Consider the following 23,491-nt stretch of genomic DNA (forward strand, 5'->3'; position numbering starts at 1 on the left):
TTAGACAGAAAGGAACGAAAGATTTTGTAAAAATTTTCATGTAACAAACGGGCTCACCTGATTATAGACCCTCACATTGCCAGAAGGCTCGCAAGTGCCTTGCCAACATCTAAGAATTGGTGTGCTCTTTTCTTGAAGGATGCTAAGTGGGCAGCTGGTTCCATATAGTGGTGAGTGGCAATGACTATCTTAAGAATCGCTCAGTTGTGGAACGATGGAGCCCTGCCTATATATTTGTTTATTGGGTAGAATCTCTAACACCTAAACAAGCAGTCGACGAATCGTCCTTTTTATTGACGTTATATTAACATAACACTTGTTAGAGTAAAATTTAGTCGTATTATGATACAAAATGTAAATATTGACAAACAAGCCCATTATTTAATATATATTTATAATTATATAGATAGCACAGTTACGCTAATTTCCTGTGAGGCCTAAAGGTCAAAAGTGGAGGCAAATGACAGGAGATTGTAAGTAGAGCTGCGGTTGCGTCGACATTCTTATGTATTTGTTAATACTTGCTGGAACTATACGAGCTGATAATACGCAAATATAGTTTTTATTTTTCATTAGTCATTGTAATTTTAAATAAAACTGCTACGTTCATGCGTCTTTTTTATAAATATTGAGGGTATCACATCACATCGAATAAAGGCAAATTAGAATATAAACAATTGGTATTTTATTTAAAAAAAAAAATGTCGTTTCAGCCTTTTTAGGGCTGGACCTCTGCTGCACGATCATTTGTCAATATAATAGGCAAGTAGGTGATCGGCCTCCTGTGCTTGACACGCCGTCGACTTTTTTGGTCTAAGGCAAGCCGGTTTCCTCACGATGATTTCCTTTACCGTTTGAGAGAATGTTAAATGCGCACATAGACAGAAAGTCCAAGTGCACAACCGAGGATCAAACCTACGACCTACGGGTGAGATTCGCACGCTGAAGCCAATACAATACATAACAGGTAATTATTTAGATGTTTTTTTTTAAACTGTAAATATCATACAGTAACCAAAAATACAATTTAAAATCGTATATATTCTTGATATGATTAAATTGTGTTGTATTTATATAGTTTGAAACGGTCCCTGATTTAATAACAACATATACATGATTATATACATACAAAATATATGGTTGTAATACCTCTATGAATATAATACGTAATCCATTCAAAATTGCAAGTGAAAGCACAAGACCACTTTAAATTTGCTATAATTCAGTATTATGTTAAAATGCCACAATTTAGCAACGCTTATTATAATTTTGTGTAATATATCGTAAGTATGACGATAATATAAAGAATCATATTAACTCTTTTCATGCATCAATAGTACCATAAACGAAAATCCCTTCAGGACCAAGATGAGGAGATACGACAGTAAACACTACCTGATCCCGAATTCACATACAAAGTTATGGAATTAGTCATAAAAGGTATGCGTGACTCAAATATGTAACCTATGCAAGGGCCCGTACAGACAGAAACAACACAACTGCAATACCACTCACAGGATTAAGCTCTTTATGACATTGTGTTAAAGTCTGTTTCCCGATAACCAAGTTTTAATTTAGGAGGTTTGGATTCGTTATTCAAATGAGTTGACATTCGATAGGGCTGTGACGTCATTAAATCAGTAAAGTAACAAAATTTAGGGGTTAAGCGAGGGCTGAGATTGCTATGGCTCCTTTGTACGTGGTTTATTTGTTTATACTCATAAATTATGGCTTATTATTCCAAAATAACATATGTGTAAAATACGTTTTCATATAAATTATTATTGTTCTATAGCTTGATGTCAAAGAAGTATCCGTAAATGCAATTTTGTTCTTCGAAAAATTAAAAAAAAATCGGAATTATTAATTATATTTAAAAGACCAACTACAATATAACATAAGCAAAAATTTCCACTTTTACCTCTTAAATCTAGCTAACGTAATGTTTCTTCTTCCGATAATTGCAAAGCTAGTTTAAAAACGTCGAAGCGAGAGCGTAGTAACTCTCTTTTTCTGGTCCAGATGTCGCTTTACAACATTTTTCATTTAACCAACAAGACATGATAATAATAAAAACTGTAACATTAATATAATTAAATAATAAATAAATAATTAACGTATTATAATAAAACATAAATAAACACACTTTTACATCCCATAAAATATTGCCTCATTAACAGTATTAGTAATCAGTATTAACAGTATTTATGTGTAAAAGTCGAAAAAATAAAAAAATCAAAAATAAATAAGCTTGCGATTTAGAAAATGTTTAAAATGGACCATTTGAAACATATAATGTATTATTATAAATTTAATTAAAATTAATTTCCATCATATTATTCCCAAACGGTAAGGTAGTGTTGAAATCAAAACAAAACAATATTACACGGCGGTGATAGACACATTTTTGTGCAAAAAGGAAGCATTGCTAATTTGATTATCAGTTCAAAAGGCCGTCATACGCAACGATCCTTTGATCGGCAAAAATACAAATATGTGCTCTACTCAAATTGTCGCATGCCATAAGTTATAAACTTGTCAACAACAAGAATTAAAATAATATAAGGAAACATATTATTTTGTGATCTATTCATATCATATATTTGTCATAATAGATATATTATATCTTCATTTAATTAAAGAATAGCGTCAAGAAAAGAGCGTATTAATTCTATCCTATGTTTTATAAAAGGAGAAATATTAATCTATATATCTGGTAATATTGACAAATAATAAATCTGGTAATAATGACAGTAAATTTTATTATCATTGTTTTAAATAGTTTTCGCGGCACCGGTACTGTATCGTTTATTAAAAACATAATTTATGCCCCATGTGATTTCATTTTTGATTTCGTATAATATGAAAACTTTGAGGCACTCCGTTATTGTTTTGCGTTAACATGTTTCAAGTTGTAAAATAAAATATGACTTATTTAGTTAACAACATAATGCGCACTTATATACGTCAAAAACTCGCAATCTACTGCCAATTTTCAATTCGAGACCATAGAACGACAGAACTGTCAATAATATTAAAATTAACTGTAAACATTGTATCAAATATTCATTAATTTGTATTAAATGTCATGTACTTCAGTCTATACGACCACTGCTTTTTCGGTACAAGGACAAGACAAGAGAAGTTACACTGTCTAAATGAATACAGTCACTGTATGACTCTTAACAAACTGATTATAAGCCACAAAATCCTCGAGGTACAGTTGTTTCAAGACCTAAATAAATACATTTACACTGTCCGTTTAGCGGATCGCTTATCGCCAATAACTTGAAACTTGTACCAGACAAGTAGTGCCTGAGGCGTATCGTACTCGCTAAGCTAATGAGATGTCAGTACAATCATTTGTGCTTAAACCTCGCACGACCAGGTTTTTGGCCCGTCTTTATTCTAATATTAATTAAACCATCAAATCAATAAGATGTTTGCGAATATCTTTTTAATATGTTAACATTTTATACAATAATTTACAGAATACGTCAAATTTGTGGGATGGAACATCGAAAGCCTTAATGCAAAAATGTGTGCGTGTACTAGTGTAGCTAAGAACTGAAACTTCTTTATTACCTTATTTTTCGAAAAATGATCTACTATATGCAACTTTACAGAAATTTGTTTTATAAAGTTAAATTAGATAAAGTTTAACACAAGGCTTTTGTTATCATACATATAAATTAAAATAATACAATTATTTAATTTACCTTATTACTACTACGATTATTGCAGAATTTCATTAAATGTAATATAATTAATTACTATCATTGTTATCGTTATTATTTATTTTTGTTGTCAATGGCTTCGAATCTCTTCAAATCAACCGTGGTAGGGACAAGAAAAAGATGGCGCGTAATCGAAAAATATGACGTGTAACCGAAAAATGTAACGCTAATTTTTTTTCCAACGCCGATAAAGAAGTTCACTTCAATAAAAAATATGTTTGTGTACTAATTATATAGTAGAAGAGAAGTATCATTTTTTAGTAAAATAATTTTCACGTTCAATTAAATTTCGAATTGAAATATTTTTTTTGTTTATTCATTCCGTTTTAATTCTATAAACACAAAATTAACCTATTCACCGACATACACTACTTAATAATACTAAGAAATAAACATATGCATTATGCAACTTTTTATTTATTTATTTATAAGTTCTAAAATAACGTGTATGCATAAAATTATACAAGAAAATATGACATCACAAATTTTACACACATACACATACAAATCAAATAATACAAAATAAAAACAATAGTAACTAAAACTAATTGGAAACTCAAACCTGATAAACAAGGTTAAATATATTAATTAATGTTAGTAATCAAGTTCTAAGAGCGAGACAGCCTTTTCACTGGTCGATTAAAAGTAGCAGATAAGCGAGCCGTAGTTAGGTACGTATAGAAGACTTTTTAGTTCTAGTAACTCTAAGAATGCAAAAGGAAAATTTTGCAAGAAGGTTAATACGAGAATTATAGTTAAATATTTTATACAATACGATCAATTAAGTTACGTCAGAGTTTAAAAGTATCTATCTACCTTGAAATAGTCTAAATGAACATCGTACGTTTCCAACGCTTAATATGTAAAATAATATTTAAAATGCAAAAAAACCTGCGAAGTTTATTTTAGTTTATTTTTATCAGAATATATTTTCTATATCCGTACCCGCGTCCCAAACGTATGACGATTACAATTTAAAAGCCAAAGAAAAGAACAAAGGAGAGGAACACAAAGTAAAATAATAATTATCCCTCGCCTATGGCATAACCCAGATACCTGTGAGGAAAACATTCTTATAAACTTATGGATTATGGAGTATTATCATATATCTGTAAAACAAGAGCAGTTTTAGACGTTGTTTTTTGTGAATTCCTATGCATTTTTATTGTGCAATATAAATTGAATGTGAAAATAAAACGCAGCAGCTGACAATAGTTTAGAGTTTATTGCCAGTTCTTCTCTTTCGTTCTACGCCCTTGATTTGGGAACAGGCAGTAAATATAAAATTTAATGTATATTTCTTTTTTTGACGTTGTGTTACCTATATGAATAAATGATTTTTGACTTTGACTTTGAATAATATCTAATATTATATTTTTGTTATAGGTGTAAGTAGTATTTAAGATTTATTTTTATAATAATAAATCAGATTTGAATATAATAGAACAGTTCCTATTAATTTATCGCTTCCTCAAGTGAAGACTTATTCATAGCCTTATTATCGAGGTGAGCCTGCCATCCAGGTGGTGAGATTATCTCAAAACTATCTAGCTATGGGAAGATCCCACCACCTTGAACCTTTGAATCTACCCGTTGAGCTCCGTCTGTTACCCTAGGTCTTATGGTGCAGTCGTTCCGTCCTTATTTATATATTTACTATACAATCACCAACCTTAATCTATTATTAGTAATGCTCTTTGACGTACACGCGTTACCAAAATAGTAAATATATTTTGACGTTGGCTTTGTTTCGTAAAGTTAATCTAAGTTATCGCACAGACTAGCAATAAAAGAATACTCTGTATAGACATGAAGTTGACATATTAAAACATAACTGACTGAATGCACTTTTATTGCGACTAAACCCACTCGTTTTTTTCGGGATTAATACTGACAATTCACGCGATGCAAACATTCTATTACACCGCATTGTAATAACGTTATTACGATGAATTTAAGATAACAATTATCAGCCATATATCGGACATAAAAGTGTGTTAGTTACGCGAGTAACAATTAACAAATGAAAGGTTTATTTCATGATATTATTCCATATTCGTACTCAGTACTTAATGTTAATTGTCATTTTCAGTGACTGCTGAAGTTATTGTAAAATTTTGATTTTGACTTTAGGATAATCTATTCAATGTATAAAATCTGCGTATTTAAGAACCCTATAGTGACTCAAGGAATCGTATACACATTATGCTTAGATATAAATAGAAAGTGCTATGAAACGACTGGTCTAATACTAAATTGTTGTATTTTGAATTAATGATTAAAAATCATCTACATTTATAATCTAACTTAAGATTGAGTAAGGTTTGTAAGTAGTTCTCTACTTGTTTGATCAATTAGAACCTGAAAAAACATTTTCTATCACCATGAAGTACTCAGGTGTTTTTATATTATACGAAAATTGATAATTACTAAACGGTGTCGAAACATCCGTTAATGAAAAAACAACACATCACTGTACACCTCTTTTCCATTGCGTCTATGCATGGAAGGTTACACAAAAAACTCATTTAGCAGGCGCAATGTAAATTGTACAGATCAAAAAGTTCAATTTCCAAAAATATGGAACATGTCACATTTTAATAGCTTTATCGATACAGTTAGAGGAGTGGTTGATTTTTTTGCAAAAATAAATAAAAGCCGAAATCTGTTGCATTGACGAGTCACTATCGTCCGTTGACAGCATCTGGCTGAATACATAATTTTTTATTCACGCTCATATTAAGATGGACGGGAGCATTTTAAAAGTTTGATATCGTTTATTTTAACTATAATATAAATAGGACTATTCTATAATATCACAGATAATTTGAGAAGATAAGAATGTTAATTGTACGCTTCCTTGGTCAGTGTGGATGTTTTAAACAATCTAAAATTAAAATATTTTTTATTTGTTTTTTACCTTAACGCTGGGTGAACAAAATGTAATGAAAATACTATGCTGTGCTTGTCCTGCTTAAGTGCCTACGTCTCGCAACACTCTAGGGAGTAACACCGATAATTTAGTAAATCGCCGTATTTATAAAACTAAGAAAACCTGAATGGTCAAGCCTTGGATTGTACAATCATAATAACAATAAAACCCGGACAAGAGTCGATCACTGGAGGTGTCCGTGGAACATTTAACTAACTTATATTATAAAACATAACACTTAGAAATTATAGAAAGCCAAAACAGATTACATAGATAAACAATATTATCATCATAATAATATATGAAACAGAAAACAAGACAAAAATATATTTAAACTTATAAACTAAAGAAAACTGAAATATTTCATTTGAGACAACAAATAATACTTTATATTTCAAATAGTGCAGTGTTAGTCTAGAGGCTTCAGCGTGCAACTCTCATCCCTGAGGTTGTAGGTTCAATGCTCGGCTGTGCACCAATGGATTTTCTTTCTATATGCGCATTTAACATTCGCTCGAACGGTGAAGGAAAAATCATCGTGAGGAAACCGGCTTGCCTTTAGACCAAAAAATCGACGGCGTGCGTTAGGCAGGCACAGAAGGCTGATCATCTATTTGATTAAAAAATGATCATGAAACAGATACAGAAATCTGAGGCCCAAACATAAAAAAGGTTGTAGCGCTATTGATGTATGTATTTTATTTCAAATTACTGCTTGAACAAAATCAAATTCCGCCTCTTCAAATATTTCTTCACATGCTCTTTGGTGAGGTGGAAAAAATGAATATCCTCATAATTAGTGCATTATAATGCTTAGCTATTTACATTTTTAACAATTAATCTAAAGCTTAGCTTGTTGATATGAATGAATTGTTATTAAGCGACGAAGTACAATCACAGTACTTTTATTCCGAGTTTATTATGAGAATTATTCGATATATCAGTAAACTGGTACTTAGAACTTATGGTACTTAGAACACGCTTAGATCCAGGAAGTCCAGAAAAACTCATCGTGACTGGCATAGTGGAGGATACGAGACCTCGAAGCAGGCCCCTTACTCGTTGGACCGATCAAATAAAGAGCCTTACGGGCCTTAGCATCACTCAGGCGCAGAGGCTTGCTGAAGACAGGGGATAGTGAAGAAGTTTGTGACGCCGCTAACACGACCTTCAGAAATGAAAAGTGCGACCAACAACTAACTATTATATTTGATATATTATTCATCGTCACCTTATAATAGTATTCTTATACAGCAGGTACCTGCGGCAATATTTCATCATCAGACGCCAATACAGAATGCGAAATTCCACCATTTTCATCTTAAAGCCTCGTGTTTCAAGACAGAGCAAGAAACTTCTTAATCACCGTGTTATAGAAACATCTGCCACAGCAGTTACGATTTAGTATATGGTAACCTAACGAAAGAGTATCTTAAATGTCGGCAACGCATTTACAAACCTCCTCTTGTTGCGAGGGTCCATAGGTGTCCGTAACCACTGAGTGTCTGTTCGATTGCCTCCTGTCCCATAAAATATAGTAGAAATTTACATTTTGAATTTGATAGTAAATGAAAGCATATGGTATTCAGGATAGGAATGGGTATGTAGACATCGTCTTTCTGTTTTGTAACTACCTTCAATGACAGTATTTTTTTACGGATTGATAGTCATATAGTATATACTCTCTCGTACACATAACAATATTTAGATTATACAGTATACAGATTTGTCATGTTAATGTAACTTAATAATTTGTATGTATCATGTTTACTTCCAGGCTTAACCTTAAAACAGCTTTAATTTTTTTTACACATACATACATATTTTCATCACTTGGCAATGATGCTTTAACCTAACCTAACCTGAAAATAAACGCCACTAACAAAACAAAAAATACCTAACCTAACTTAATGTAATTCACTAGAACCCACTGGGAACTGAAACATCGTCCTTATCCATATATATATATATATATATATACATATAATCAGTTTTTTTTTTCAGGGGTCCAGAGCCATGCATCTTCATCATGCCTTAATATTACTATAATAATATTACTTGGGGAACTACAAACAAGTCGTAAAGAACGATAGATTATTCGAAAAATTTACCCTGTACATAATATATATGACTATTTATCTATATTTATTTCAGTAAATTATTTATTATTGTTTAGATTAAACAAGGACAGGACATTAAAAAGGGGCCGGACCACAAGAGAGATTAACATAAAACATCAATGGCGCTACAATTTATACGTTTGGAATTTAGACTTCTAACGTATGAGCTAGGCGATCAGCCTTCTGTGGTTGATGAACGTTGTTCATTACTAGTTTTAACATATTTCATAGGAATGTTGATTCTACTGTTCAAAACACACTGTGCCGATTCTTATTCCGTGCACATCAGTACGTAAACGCCGAGTCAGCACAACCGGCCAATTTACTGGGCCTTAATTAACCCTCCTTGACCCCTGGACATCTCCCAATATGCTGAGCTTAGAATTTTCCTTAGTGCCACGTTAGGCGTCGAGTTTTGCAATTATTAACTTGGACATTTTAGACATAATGTACTTATGTAATATTTCACAAGTTATTCAGAAATATTCAATTTTGTTATGATTATGTAGAATATACAGACATATAAACAATCATTCATCTATACGTGACCTTTTTATAATGGTATGTTTATAAATCTAAACCATGTAAGAATGATTTGGGTGACATAAATATTTAGACTTCAGATTTAATAGGATCATTTTTTTTCATAGCAGGTAGGGTCAGCCTTTTCAGTCCTTATCAGTATTTGGATTAAAGACATGGTTTCCTCACAATGTTAGCCTACACCGTACGAGTGTGAAAACGCACAACGCACAACGACAGGAAGTTCAAGCACAGCTAGGATCGAACCCACGTCCTCAGGTGTGAGAGTCGCATGCTGCAACTTTATCCACTACATATATAGCCACCACTTTATATTTACACGTGTAGTTCACCTATATAATATACCTCTTATTCTTCCTAAGACTATGAAAAATGAATTATTTTTTATATTCTTTTATGTATACATACAAATAATATCATTTAATCCCGGCTTAGTTTGTTCTTGTCATTACACCCGCTTTGTTTATTTATTTTCTTTTTTGCAATAACTTAATATTAATACAAAAGAAAAGTTATTAATATACAAATCAAACTAAAAACATAAAACAAGAAAACATATAAACCTCAACCTTTTTATAACTAGTTAAAAATAATGCAATTGTTGTGAAATTAGCCAGTGTGCAACTAAACATACACACACTCACATACAATCATATTCAGGGTGCGCAAGACCGTAACAATCCTTCTATATACACTGTTGTATCTATACTTTTATAAATGAATTTGAAAAATAAGGTTGTATAGCTCATATACGAAATAATTACAGTAAGCCTTTAATAATCATTGCTAATACTATTACATTATGTTAGTGTTCGTTTCGTGTCATTTTAAAAGAAATATTTAAAATTTAACAGATATATCACAGTAAAAATACTAGTTATTCATGATTATGAACACAGTACTGTGTGACCAAGCAACAGATTACAAGAGTCGTCGCCAACAAATAACTCACCCGCGAGATTTGTTGTCGCCATACATCGCCGCGGCGACACAACACTAATGAAAGCCGCTTATCTTCGCCACTGTACCGCTTATCTCCGTCACTGTACCTCAAGACGGCTAATCGAGCATATTTGAATAGAAATTAATGTGTACACGACTGTACTGTACGTAAATTTGCAGTCATAGAGCCTTAATTAAAGTTATCGCTTACTCGACGAGAGAATTCAACTTTAAGAGCGTAACAATGTTTGATTGACCGGCTACGTACTTGTAAACTTTCTGAGGGCAATTCCGCATCCAGTATTAGTGTATATCGGGTGAATCTTCTGCCCGTTTTCCTTCTGTTCTATAAAAAAAGAAGAATACTTTTATAGTCATTGACACTTTGCAGAGATAAGCATAGATTAGATCTATGGTAAACCTGTTTATGTTTTTGCCAAATAGCTTAAGCTAATTCTTGATGAACGAAAAATGTCTTAATACAGATATTGGTTGTATATCGGAAATAACAAAAGAATTTGTTGATTTTTTTCAACTTATTATGCACCTGTAAATAACCAGATATTTACTTAATATACCATATATTATTTAATACATGACACATTTAAAGAAAACAAATATTTGTGAGATCTATAAAATTGTTACTACGAAAACGCCAGCCGAATACCTTTTCCTGAAAGTTTCGACTAAGAAAGAAATGGACGTTAAAATGTATATATTTGCAAATTAAAATAACAATTATAGTTTATAGTACCTTTAATGTACCTAGTACCTAGTAATGAACAAATACCCTTTCTAATTAACCGCCTATATGTGACGTCATAGGACATGACACTTGTCTCGTTGACAGTTGACAGCTGACAAGCGCGAAACGCTGACACGGCCAGGAAATTGGCAGAACTGACGAGTCTGTATTTTTCCATTCACAAAAGGACAAAGCGAGCAATCGCTTTAAGGGTGAATGGGAATAAATGATGTTTGGATGTGAATGAGGAAATAAGAGCTGGCGATAAAATTCATATTTAAAATCAAATTGTTATTACTCCTTTCTTTTTGCCTGAAAAACATTGACTATGAGTTGTTTTTATACAAAACATTTTCGGTAATTATCTTATCACTAATTAGTAGTGTCACTGAAAAAAATACTGATTATCCACCGTTTGCCTATTTTTTTTAAGTTTGTATTACCGGTTCTAAATTTGATTTCTTGGGATACAAAAATAACACGTCATACAGAAAAATCTCAAACAGATGAAATCTGCACAGAAAATAAATCTATCCGTACAGTTTATATTGCCTCTGATTTTATTTCAGAGGACCTCTTCTGCCAAAGAACTTTGATAGAAGATAGTGACGATCACAAAGTTACAAGCTAGTGGAGATTTCAAAAATGATAAAATCGAGTTCTAAGGAAGTAAAAGGAATTAATGCAAAACAAAAGTGTTCTATCTGTGGGCGTCGCTGGCAGTAAATTACGAGATGGGCGTCACCCCACCGCCATGTATCAATCAGCGGCAGATTTATGGGACAGCGTGCTTCGGAATCGTTAGCCTTCGCGACGAAAATGTAACACTCTTATCCATCTTTCGTATTTTTCTCTTGTTTGCTAATTTCTATTGGGGCTTATGCCGTAAAGGCGTGGGGTGGCGTCGATTATCGTCAAGGATTTTCACAAATTCTCTTGATATAGAATTTTCTCTTGCCGATTTTCCCTAAGTTCCATTTTTGAAATTGTTGATTCTATTTGAGTTTATTTAACTTCAATATTACTTAACATTATTAATTTAGATTTTTTGTACAAACTATGTGTTATATGGGCTATTGTGGCGTATCATTAATCGACATTGCAGAGGAGTTACGAAAATATGTTTCCTTAAAGTTTGATATAAAGACATAGTCATAAATTTATAATTAAGATTTGATACATTTTTTCTACTAAATCTTAAGTAAACTACTGTTGACAAAACTAAGTAAAAATAAACTGTTTAATATAGCAAGTAAAATATTTATACCATATTGTTTTATCTGGTATTTATTGCTTGCACTTAAAGAGTCGATCCTCACTTTCTGTAAAACCATTCAATTCAATCCGGTAATATGCTATAATTTATTTAAACATCATAGGCGTTTTAAGAAATTGAGCGGTTTTGGCTTAAGTGTGTGACTCTCATCGCCTCCATCTTTGAATTAATGGTATTTTCATTTAACTCGCTCCAGTTGATGACGCGTTTCAGACACAGGTCGTATCCACTGGTTATTTTTACTTCAATAAAATCGTTATAACTTAGGTGTAAAACTTTCTTACAAACCACACAAGTCTTCATTCGAACGTGATTAAAACTCAACCTACTGCCAATAAGCATAAAAAAACTTTTAATCAAGACACAATCACATCACAAAACAGAAAATAGTTTCAACTTTCAATCTACTCTTAAAAAAAAGTAATTCTGCTGTGCACACGACACAGGCGCAATGGCTTTCTTAAAAGCTAATCTAAGACAAAAGCGTTATTACGACTGGCCTCGGGGTGTGGGACGAATGCTCGCTTTGTTTATTTTAATTTTTGCATGGCGGACGTCTAGATGCTACTAAGGAGATTGGTATAGGATGTTCGAGAATTTTTGTGGAACTTTTTAAAAATGGAATTACCTAGCTTCAAGCTGTTTGATCAATTCATTGTACCTACAATTAAATGATGTGACGTAGTGTGTACAGTAAGACTTTTGAAAACCACACTTTTCTTGGATGTTCAGCTGTTGTAGCAAAATAGCTGGTCATTTATCTTTCTTTACTCGTTCCTATCTAACCTACTTTGATTTTAACACTTATCCCACGTATTTTTCAGATTTTAAGTACGCTTTTTAATTCAGATTTTTTTAATGAATGATATTTTCAACAGAAATATCTATGTTAAAAGTTGTAGTGAAATAGTATTCTGTTTAATTGTATTCTTAGTCGCTAAGTAAATTCTGGACAAATATTTTCTTTATACCTGAATATGACTCTCCTATTTTTTTTTTGAAATAATCACTATTACCAAATTCTTCACACAATAGCATCCTGTATAATGCTAGAAACTGTGATATACAGCTCATTGTGGGCCCAGCGCTGGATTATCAGCGACGCGTGATGTCCGCCTTTACCGATGATTAAAATAATTTTTCTTCTATTTATGTAAATGTATCAAGAGGATTGTTACATTTTTCATGCTCACTCATTTCACTGTCGAAAAGTTTTCATTAAAAATACGGTATTGTTCTGATTTTAATAGGCTCAAAGAGGCTGAAATGTCATACAGACTTATAAACAAAAATAATTCCCGAAGCACAACTCAAAGTCGTTCATTAAGAGTTAATAGTTACCAGAAGCTGATAAAAAAGATCGCCATAGGTTTAATCGAGCTCAAAAGTCCTTCTAGAACATTTAAATTCGTTTTTTATGAATAACAAAGGGCAAGCGGGCAGGAGGCTCACCTGATGTTAAGTGATACCACACATGGACACCCTCAATGCCAGAGGGCGTGGGCTGTTGACGCTCCTTTCTTAAAGACAAAATTTCGGCCCCTACTCGTCGTAGCTGAGTATTATATAAAAATAATGATTAAACTACAATTTGTTTAATAGAGTACTGTGTCAGGCTATGTTATCTCTCTACATCTGGCCTTTTACTTTTACAGTACGGCTTAGATAAATCAGTCATAATTTTACCTCATAAATAACGCTTTTAATATAATACTTACTTTCTACTAATACTTTGACTATTCTACTACAAAGTAGCACGCTTACGGATAATCACGTTTATGGCACGTGGAATTGTGCAAGTTGTTTATAATTATATTTTTATTGGCGTTCACTAAAGTTACTAAATTTTTAAGCATTATAGTTATAAGTGTACACATAAGTAGTGAATATATAACTAACTTTATGATGCATCAAAATACTTTAGGTACACCGTAGCTCATGAGGTTGGTCATTGGTTAAGGGGTGGAATTTCCTCAAAGCTATTGGGTAGGCTCATTAAGAATTCTGGTTTAAGAGCACTAAACTTGTTAATAAAATTTGTCTCGCTATATTTTGTAAATATAGTGAGCATAATCACCCGTATTTTTGACAGACAATGTGACGCGAACACTGCCAGTGGTTTCAGTAAGAACAATAGCGTTTTCATTTTAGTAGTTTTTCATATGAGCTGTAATATGACTGGGCGTTGGTTTAACAAAAAAATATGAAGCTCATTTTAGGCTTTTATTTTGAAGTATGTTTGGATGCACTTTTGATTTATAAAAACGACTAGGTTTGTGACGCGGTGATAGTGGGGTGTAGTTATAATTAGGACGCTTCAGGGGTACTTTTTGTTACTATGTTTTGAAGACAAGCCTCAAAAAATACATTTGTATCGCACGTGATCGCGTTTGACGGTTCGGAGTACATTTCTACGAATATTACGTAAATATTTTTTTTATGTTTTCTGTTAACAGAATACTGTTAGTTATGTCAAACTAATAAGTTTGAGATCCATTAAATAATAGTTGGATATAATAAAAATGTCTTGCAATATTATCACCTGTACGTAGGTATGTTGAAGGGAAAACATAAAGTAACGTCTTAGAGTCAAAACGAGGACGAGAGTCAGGCGAAACTGACATGCATAGACAAGTCTGCCCAGTCCTAGTGAATCCTAATGCTCCGAGGAGCACAGCAACACAGAAATTGAATCCGTCATCCCCTTTGAAACTAGGCTCGTCTAGGAATGTCCAGTTCTGTATGAAAAAACAATTGAATACGTACATTAAAAGTACTAAAATGTATGGCTACATGATATTATTTTACGTACGAATCGTGTCTCAGTTTAACTTCAAATAGAAATAAAATATAAGGTTATTAGCACTTGACATCATTAGATTTTAGAACTGAAAACTCTGCACATGCTTTTCTAAACCCTTTCTAAGGATTTGTTTCAAATGCAACTTAGGTTAAGATTATATTGTAAATTGTTACTTATTGTTCTTTAGTTTAAGTCTCATTATAAACAAATATTTTGCAAAGCGACACGAATGATAAAACATATATAATAATAAGAATTTTTGAGAAAACAATTGCCATGGAATTCCATCAATTGGCAATTATTCTTGGCATTTACTACAATATGTTGAGTCGAGGTTTTTTTTATAGAACTCAGGCAGGAGGGGCAGGGGTCTCACCTGATGTTAAGTGATACCACCGGCCATAGATAATCTCAATGCCAAAGGGCGTTTTAACTACATAAAACAACAATTATTTTTTAGGAGTTTGTCACACTTTTTTGTGAATTCCTTTCAGTCCAAGTTAATGGATACCCCTTGGAATACATCTACGAAGGCGATCTATCGATAGGTGATCTTGGATCTCATGTAACAAAAACTACAGAATGGAGCCAATTGGAGTATGCTTATATAAGAGGTAATTGAAATTTTTTTTTAAAGTGTGTCTATTTTGTAAATTTTTCAAGTTATCAATGGGGCTTAATTATTATTATTATAGGCATATACATTTAGTTTTAACTAAATGCTTCAAAGCAATTACTAAACTCAAAAGAGCTTATAAAATAAGGCCACGGGAAATTCGCCTGTAAATATATGGAATAAGTCAATATATAGCTTGAAGTTATTTGTTTGATACATTTGGTGCAAGGTGTTAACACTCGTGTGTAGCAATGCAAGTTTAATGGCGGTCACTTTGTGAGGACACGTCGCTCCCTGAGGAGAGCCTTTCGAAGAGTGCGCTTTTCCATCGTGCGAAAGTCGGAAGGTACCCGCGCTAAAAAAATAACAAGATAAATATCACTTCTATGGATTGAGAAGTGTCAGCAGAGTTATATTTTGTGCTTGGAGATTCTGAGTCTTCCAGTAAGAATTATTTATTTCTAAAGTTTAACTGAAAATATTTTAAAATTAATGTCTATTAAATCTAAAGTGTAATCAGGTACTGTAAAGTTTCATGTGAAGTTTACGCATAATTAAAGCAATTCCTACACACATACACATCTGTAATACATCTGTGTGTCTGTTCACAAATCAATCAAAAATTGAATAATACCTAAAGACGATTTAAATTGTCTTTAAACGCATTATTTGTGGTCCATTTGTATGCTTTGTATAAAGGGCACAAACCTTAAAAACTAGGAGATAGGTTATTTTTAGTTTCTCCATTCAGACAAGTGGTTGAAGTTGTTTGTAATAAATAGCGGTTATCATTAAATATTATATATAACCTTTGTCAATTTAGAACAAATATTTTAATAAGTCAATGGAAACAGATTCACAAGTACGAAACGTCTCCATACTGTCTTACGTAGCAGCTCCTTTGTAAGGGTCACACTCAATACCATCTCTGCATATTTCACCCACCGCGACCACAGCTAGCTCTAAACGCTATCTTTACGTTGACCCCCCAACTTATTCCTTCACCTTATTCGCACCAAAATCAACCTTATTTCAACCCATATACGGCGTATATGGAGAATTTCAACGCGTATTATAATTATGTAGATAACAGACGCGGTCGCGCTTGAAATATTAGCTGGTTCAGTCTTCTAGATGCATTTAAAGCACGTGAGATAGAGAATTTGATAGTCTTTGAGTGCTCTCAGGTTTGGGTAATGATGCAAATTGATAAGGGAATACGTACGTGATTTAAACAAGGTATGGTAGCCAAGAGTCCGTTCGAGAGTGCGAATATACTTCAAATGGATTCTGTATTTGAAATTTTCATACCAAATTTGTACTTAGCAACTCCATTACTGATTCCTTTGGAGTAATACATATTCAATAACACACTTCTTATATTAAAATTTCCTATAATATTTCCCAAATTTTTACTAGTAAAATGTGAGTTATTGCACACAATTTATCACGTAATTATTTGATTCGATTAAAATATATCGTAGCTTTGCAATCGTGATATTTCTGTTTGTTTGATAGACTCTGATGAATATAAATGCATACTGGAATCGCTAATAAATTTCTTTTGAAGCTCTAAAGCGAGCTTTAAAGCGTAAAAAATATCCGGAAAATGCAACAATGACAATATGAATATCTGACAAGAGGTTGCACTCCTCTCTCGTGTCAGATGCACTGCAAGGATAAGCGTCCGAGGGAGCGATCGATGACGTTTGACCTCCTTACCTGCCCCCTGGACGTCTTTACTATTAAGGGGAAGGTGTATTTTTTCGTTTGAGAAACAATTACGCAATTCAAAGTTTACTGAAAACCAACATGTTGGCTTACTTAATTTTACTGTTACAATATATTGTCCTATCAAAAAAGTGTAATGAATATTATGAAAATACAATTAATATTTTGCACGCCTGTTTCTTAAATAAGTCGAGACTCATTTAATATAATTGTCACAGTGGTTTTATTACCGTGAATGTTTGGGGTTAATAAATAAAATAACAACAGCGACCGCAGATCACCATTTGCTAAAATCCTGACATACCTCTTTTACTTCGCTCACTTTCATATTATCATTCGTCTTACCCGACCATAAGTCCGATCAGTAATTTTAGCAGAACGTCCTATTTCATGTTCAGAAATGTATGAGCCAATTAAATTCGTTTAAAATATTTATAACTGTGCAACTATTTAATCAATTACCATCTAAAATTCGCAATATTAGCGCGTTTAACAGATTCAAAAAGGCATAAAAAATACATGTCAGAGTGAATCTACTAGACTGAAATTTGGACGTGTATCTCGCTCGTATATACATAATGTTTCTCATGTAAATAAAATATAATTTTGCAATGAGAAATAAATTTCTTAAAACATTATAAATAATTATGGCTAACACGCAAATAAAAAATAAAATAAATCAATGGCGCTACGACCCTTTTTAGGTCTGGGCCTCAGATTTCTGTATCTGTTTGATGATCGTTTGTGAATTGAATAGGTAGGTGATCAGCCTTTTGTGCCTGACACACTCCGTCGAATTTTTGGGTCTAAGGCAAGCCGGTTTTCTCACGATGTATTCTTTCAGCGTTCGAGCTAATGTTAAATGCGCACATAGAAAAAGAAACCATTGGTGCACAACCAGGTATCGAACTTACGACCTCAGGGATGAGAGTCGCACGCTGAAGCCACTAGGCCAACACTGCTCATGCTAACACACAAATACATATATATAAATAATATATATCTACAATATTATTAACCTACATAGTAATAATAAAAATTATTTACATTTTTAATTAGATAATAATAAAAAATTTAAAGGTTTGATCCCTGTGGCAGTACCTATCATGCTTACAGCATTTCCTCGTTGTAATGCTATATCGAGTCACCGGTACTAGGCGCGTACTTAAATCTTCTGCCTATGCACTTGAACCCCACAGGCCAAGGGTATCTACTCCAAAGGAAACAAAAATAACTATATACTTACACTAAATATTAATTAGAAATATTTTCGAATGATTTCTAAGCTACCCCTTAACACCGATAGTCGAGTCTGCAATCTGCCATCTTTTATACAGTTCCGAAATGAAGCCAGTTTCAATACACACCTTCGCTACTTGACTTTTCAATCGAGAATCTACATTTTTATCCTTAATTTTAAATATTTTGTTGGCTACCGGAGTATTTATATGGGGCTGTAGCTGATAACGTTATATAACAGTAATAAAGCTAGATGAAGAAGATAGTACTTCTTACTTTATTTTTCTAAAGCAGACATAAAATGATTAATAAAATATAAAAATAAATCAGTGGCGCTACAAACTTTTTAGTTCTAGCTTTCAGATTTCTGTATCTGTTTCATGATCATTTGTCAATCTAAAAGGCCACCTGTGCCTGACACATTCCATCGACTTTTTTGGGACTAAGGCAAGCATTTCTTGCGATGTTTTCCTTCACCGTTCGAGTGAATGTTAAATGTACATAGAAAGAAATTCCATTGGTCCACAGACGAGGATCGACCCTACGACCTAAGTGATGAGAGTCGCACGGTGAAACCACTAGGTATGCTCGTAGTTTAGTTAATAGTTCAATAAATATATAGAATAATTTTAGATATGTGTAGAAATATATTTGCAAGCAAATGTAAATGAAAACATATCGCGTTGGCTATAGCGAAACTCGTAGGCGTGGACGCGGACTGAAAATTTTGTTGATAATTAGTTTTTATATAAAATAACAACCAGTCTAATGACTACGCTTGTTTTCAGTAGGAATAAATCATTTACGTAAAAAAGGTTGAGCACTTTCTATTGACGTTGAGATATAAATAATAATAAAGATACACAAAAATATTCTCTTCTACAATATTTGACAAAAAAATCATAATTCTGGAGACTGTATTCATAAAATAATATTTTTATTTTTCACGAAGCTTCCGCAATTGTCTCCTACATTATTTTCTATATTTAAATTCACATGAATTTAATCTAATCGTTTTTATTTACGACAACAATGGAAAACAATATGTGTACATTCGCTTACTTTTATACAAAATATGGAGCGCACTATTGCGTTGAAGCTTGCCAAATCGAATGCTCAGCTTAACATTATTAGACACAGTACACACTGCTTGAAATAAGCTTTTTACGTAGACAAAGATAAAAAACTGTTCGATGTAATTGGATTTTTAACAAACCAAAAAACCAAAAACGAAGAATGTTGAGGAAGAGGTCTGGTCAGTTTATAACAATTATGACTACTCGTCCTAAAGTTTCTCGATATAAGTCAAGGTAATATACTTATAAAGAATTGATGAAATGTAACCAGCATATGCCTTATAGAAGCATATTCGTTTTAACACGCTCTTTTATATCATGGTCAAAACAATGACGTGGACAATTACGGGCCATTGTCTTTTTAATAAACATTTGTTTGTCCTAGGCGCTGGAAACAGCCCCATGTGCAGAGGATGTTTCAGCGCATAGGAATCAGTCACCCATGTAGTCCTGGAATGCGAGGCTGTGGCTAAACAACGTGCAGAAATCCTCGGAACAGTGAGGTTGCTCCGGAAAGCCTGCGAAAGGCCCAGGAGGCTTCTGTGATTTTGGAAGGAGTTAGGCTGGTTTAGTTAGCCAGGACTTTAGGCACAACGGACCTATTGAGAGTTTAAGTGCGGAAACTAAATCCACAAACCACTAACCAATAACCAATCATAGTCCATGTTAAATTATAATGCCACTTGGTACGTAACGTAAGCTGTTCTTTAAAGCTTGTCGTTTGGCGTTAGATACGTCTTTAACGATAGAAATACTCCAAATTCTTACTGATATCTTTTATAATGGTCTTTATTAGTAATATTTTAATAAATAAACTAATAATCGTTTTGTAAAGTAATACTCTCTACATTGGGATTATATTTAAGTTGAGATTTAATGTGAACGTGCCTTTATCCGTTCAAATCGAGAGTCTATGGAAGTAATTTGCATAAGGCCTTATGAATCTAATACACGCGTATTTATTTGTTTTTACAGTGCACCTTTGCCTTTCTCCACAAATGTGAAAATATCCCCAGAAATGTCGTATTTCGGAATATATCGGTCTCCATACTTAACATAAAGATTGTCTACGGTTTATAGAGAGTCAAAAGTATTAGTAAAGGTTAGCAATTGCTATTAATAAAATAATTTGACATTATATATCTATTGTCGGTAATTTTTGCTTCAAACACTCGTTATAAAAGAAATGCCTTATTGTTCCTATGACTTCTTCCCTTTTCTTAAAAAAAACAGTAAAATAATTAGCTTATTCTTTTTATATAATAGGAAGAAAATGGGCAGGAGGCTTACCTAATGATACCCGCCGCCCATGGACACTCACAATGTCAGAAGGTGCGCAAGTGCGTTCGGTAATACTTCAGTAGGCCAAACGTTGTGGAACGACGGACGTCGAGGTAATATGGATGGCATTTTGTATTCTGCCTAGACGTCCGATAATGAAACTCAGCTGTAGGTATTAGTCCGAACAACTCTTCTGAACACTCCCCATGGTAAATGTGGTAGAAGATGCAGAGAGACCCAACATCTCTACGCAACGCCAAGGGATCAAGCCGCACGGAAAGTGATTGGTCGTTGACGATTCGAATAGCTCTTCGTTGAATACGCTCCAGCGGAAGGAGCTGGTACTGTGGTGCCCCGCTCAGAGGTAAGAACAGTACTACATGTGGGGGCCGACTTTGCGCTTTATAGAGTTGCAAGCGTAAGTAAACTTACGTCTCGCCTTACACTAAGATTCAGTTTTAAGTTAAATGTTAACAGGAAATAATTTGGTTGTTTAACTAATCAAACTCCTAAAAACTCTAAGACAAGAAATTAGTTTTCCATCAATAACAAATCAAGTTTTAAACACTAATATTAATTCTGTCCGTTAAAAGACATCACATATGAAATACATCAGTCTACAAAAACAGTTACAAATGCCACCCAACCCCATTCCTAGACTGACCCGCCCCGCGGGATAAGGGGGCAGAACGTCAATGCTTGTCACGTGAGAGCTTAAAGATGCTCAATGCACGTAGACGTTACGTAGCGGAATCTTGAGAAATAAAGTGATTTTTGTGTCCTTTTAAAATATAATTTTTGGGGAATGAAATTATATATTAAAAGGCGTGATTATGCAGAAAATTTAATTGAAAAAGAAAAGTGTTGCCAACGATACGCTGAGCCTGGTTTATCTAGATATGTATTATTTTATAGAAAAAGAGGCATATCGACATGAGGATTACCTGATATTAAGAGATGCCCGCCACACTCTTAATGCAAAAGGACTCGCGAATAATTTTCCGGCTTTTAAAGAATTGGTACGCCCTTGTCTTGAAGGACCTGAAGTCAAAATTGGTCGCTATGTACACGTTATGTTTACGTGTACGTGTGTATAAGTAAACATTAGTGTATTGCTTTCCTTTTATTGTTTGTTGCTTTCATTAATGTTTGGGTGTTAATAAGCCATTTATCAAAATAAGGTTCCCTAAGTTTTTTCTTACGGTCTTTTCTAATGCAGTACTGGCTTAAATTCCCCGAGATTACAGGTCTTTATCCATTTGTTCATGTTCATTTGATTGTGTGTTTTGTTTGTGGTTTATGTTTGTTTTTAGAATAAACAGAGGTAAAATAAAAGAGGTGTAACAGACATCAATAACGCTGTATTCACGCCCAATGGAAACCAAATGACAACTACAGCGGTAGGTGGCAAATACATCATTTTATTAATTGTAAAATAAATTATTCAGAATCTAACAATTTGAATGAATCACCACAATATCATTTTTTCGGTATTTTTTAAAAATTTATTTCTAAATAATCAACGATTATCTATCGGTAGATATATCGTTGTTACAACTATAACGGTGTGCTTTACTATGCGACCTTTATACGATTTCTTTCACTTAAATTCCGAAAAAAAAATAAACCGTGTTTTTATCAAGAACGCAATCAAGCAGATGTGTGACCGAGAAGCTACGCAACACAAGAGTGTAGTGTGTGAGTGTAGAAAGGGATTTAATTTACTTAAAAGTGGTTTGGTATACTACTAGGATACAAGAACCAAATAGTAAGTTACGTTTACTTTTTTACTAGTAATTAGGTTACAACTTAATTACTTAGCAATCTTGTATAAATCAAAACACATACACTCGCTATATTCGTATTAAAAAAAAATCCTTGTATTAAATCTTATATATTCGGTACAAGAACCGTTGGAAAACAATAATAATTACATTCCAAAGCGTCTATTCGCGAACAAACGTCCCTTATCTACGAGCAACAAAATTATAAAAGGGTAAATAAAACAGAAAGCTTACACAAGTCATAAATTTGATTTATAGAGATTAAAAAAGGCGCTTTAGACGCGGCTCGAACGAAAATTTTCGGTAGGACGGATCGACTTGTCGTACGGTCTGAATATATTTATTTGTTTATATGTTGTTTTATTTATGCATTACACTACAATTATTTAAGATTATTTTTGGTTAAACTTATGTTCTTTACAAATAAATGATAGTTAATTTAAAAAATATCCCGATTTTTATTAATTTATTTTATACTAAGAAAGTCTTAGTATTCGTTTATACCAAAATGGATCTTACATTTCGGTTTTTAAATTTTTGTGTGTGTTTTTTTTTTTCGGGTCACTTAGAGTTAACTACTGTAATGACCGCGCATAGACAACTGCAACACCGGGTTTGCATCTATGTTTATTCCATCAATAGTATATGAAATAAATATATAAATTT

This window comes from Pieris brassicae, chromosome 2, assembly GCF_905147105.1.
Source record: "Pieris brassicae chromosome 2, ilPieBrab1.1, whole genome shotgun sequence".
In the NCBI taxonomy this organism is placed as follows: domain Eukaryota; kingdom Metazoa; phylum Arthropoda; class Insecta; order Lepidoptera; family Pieridae; genus Pieris; species Pieris brassicae.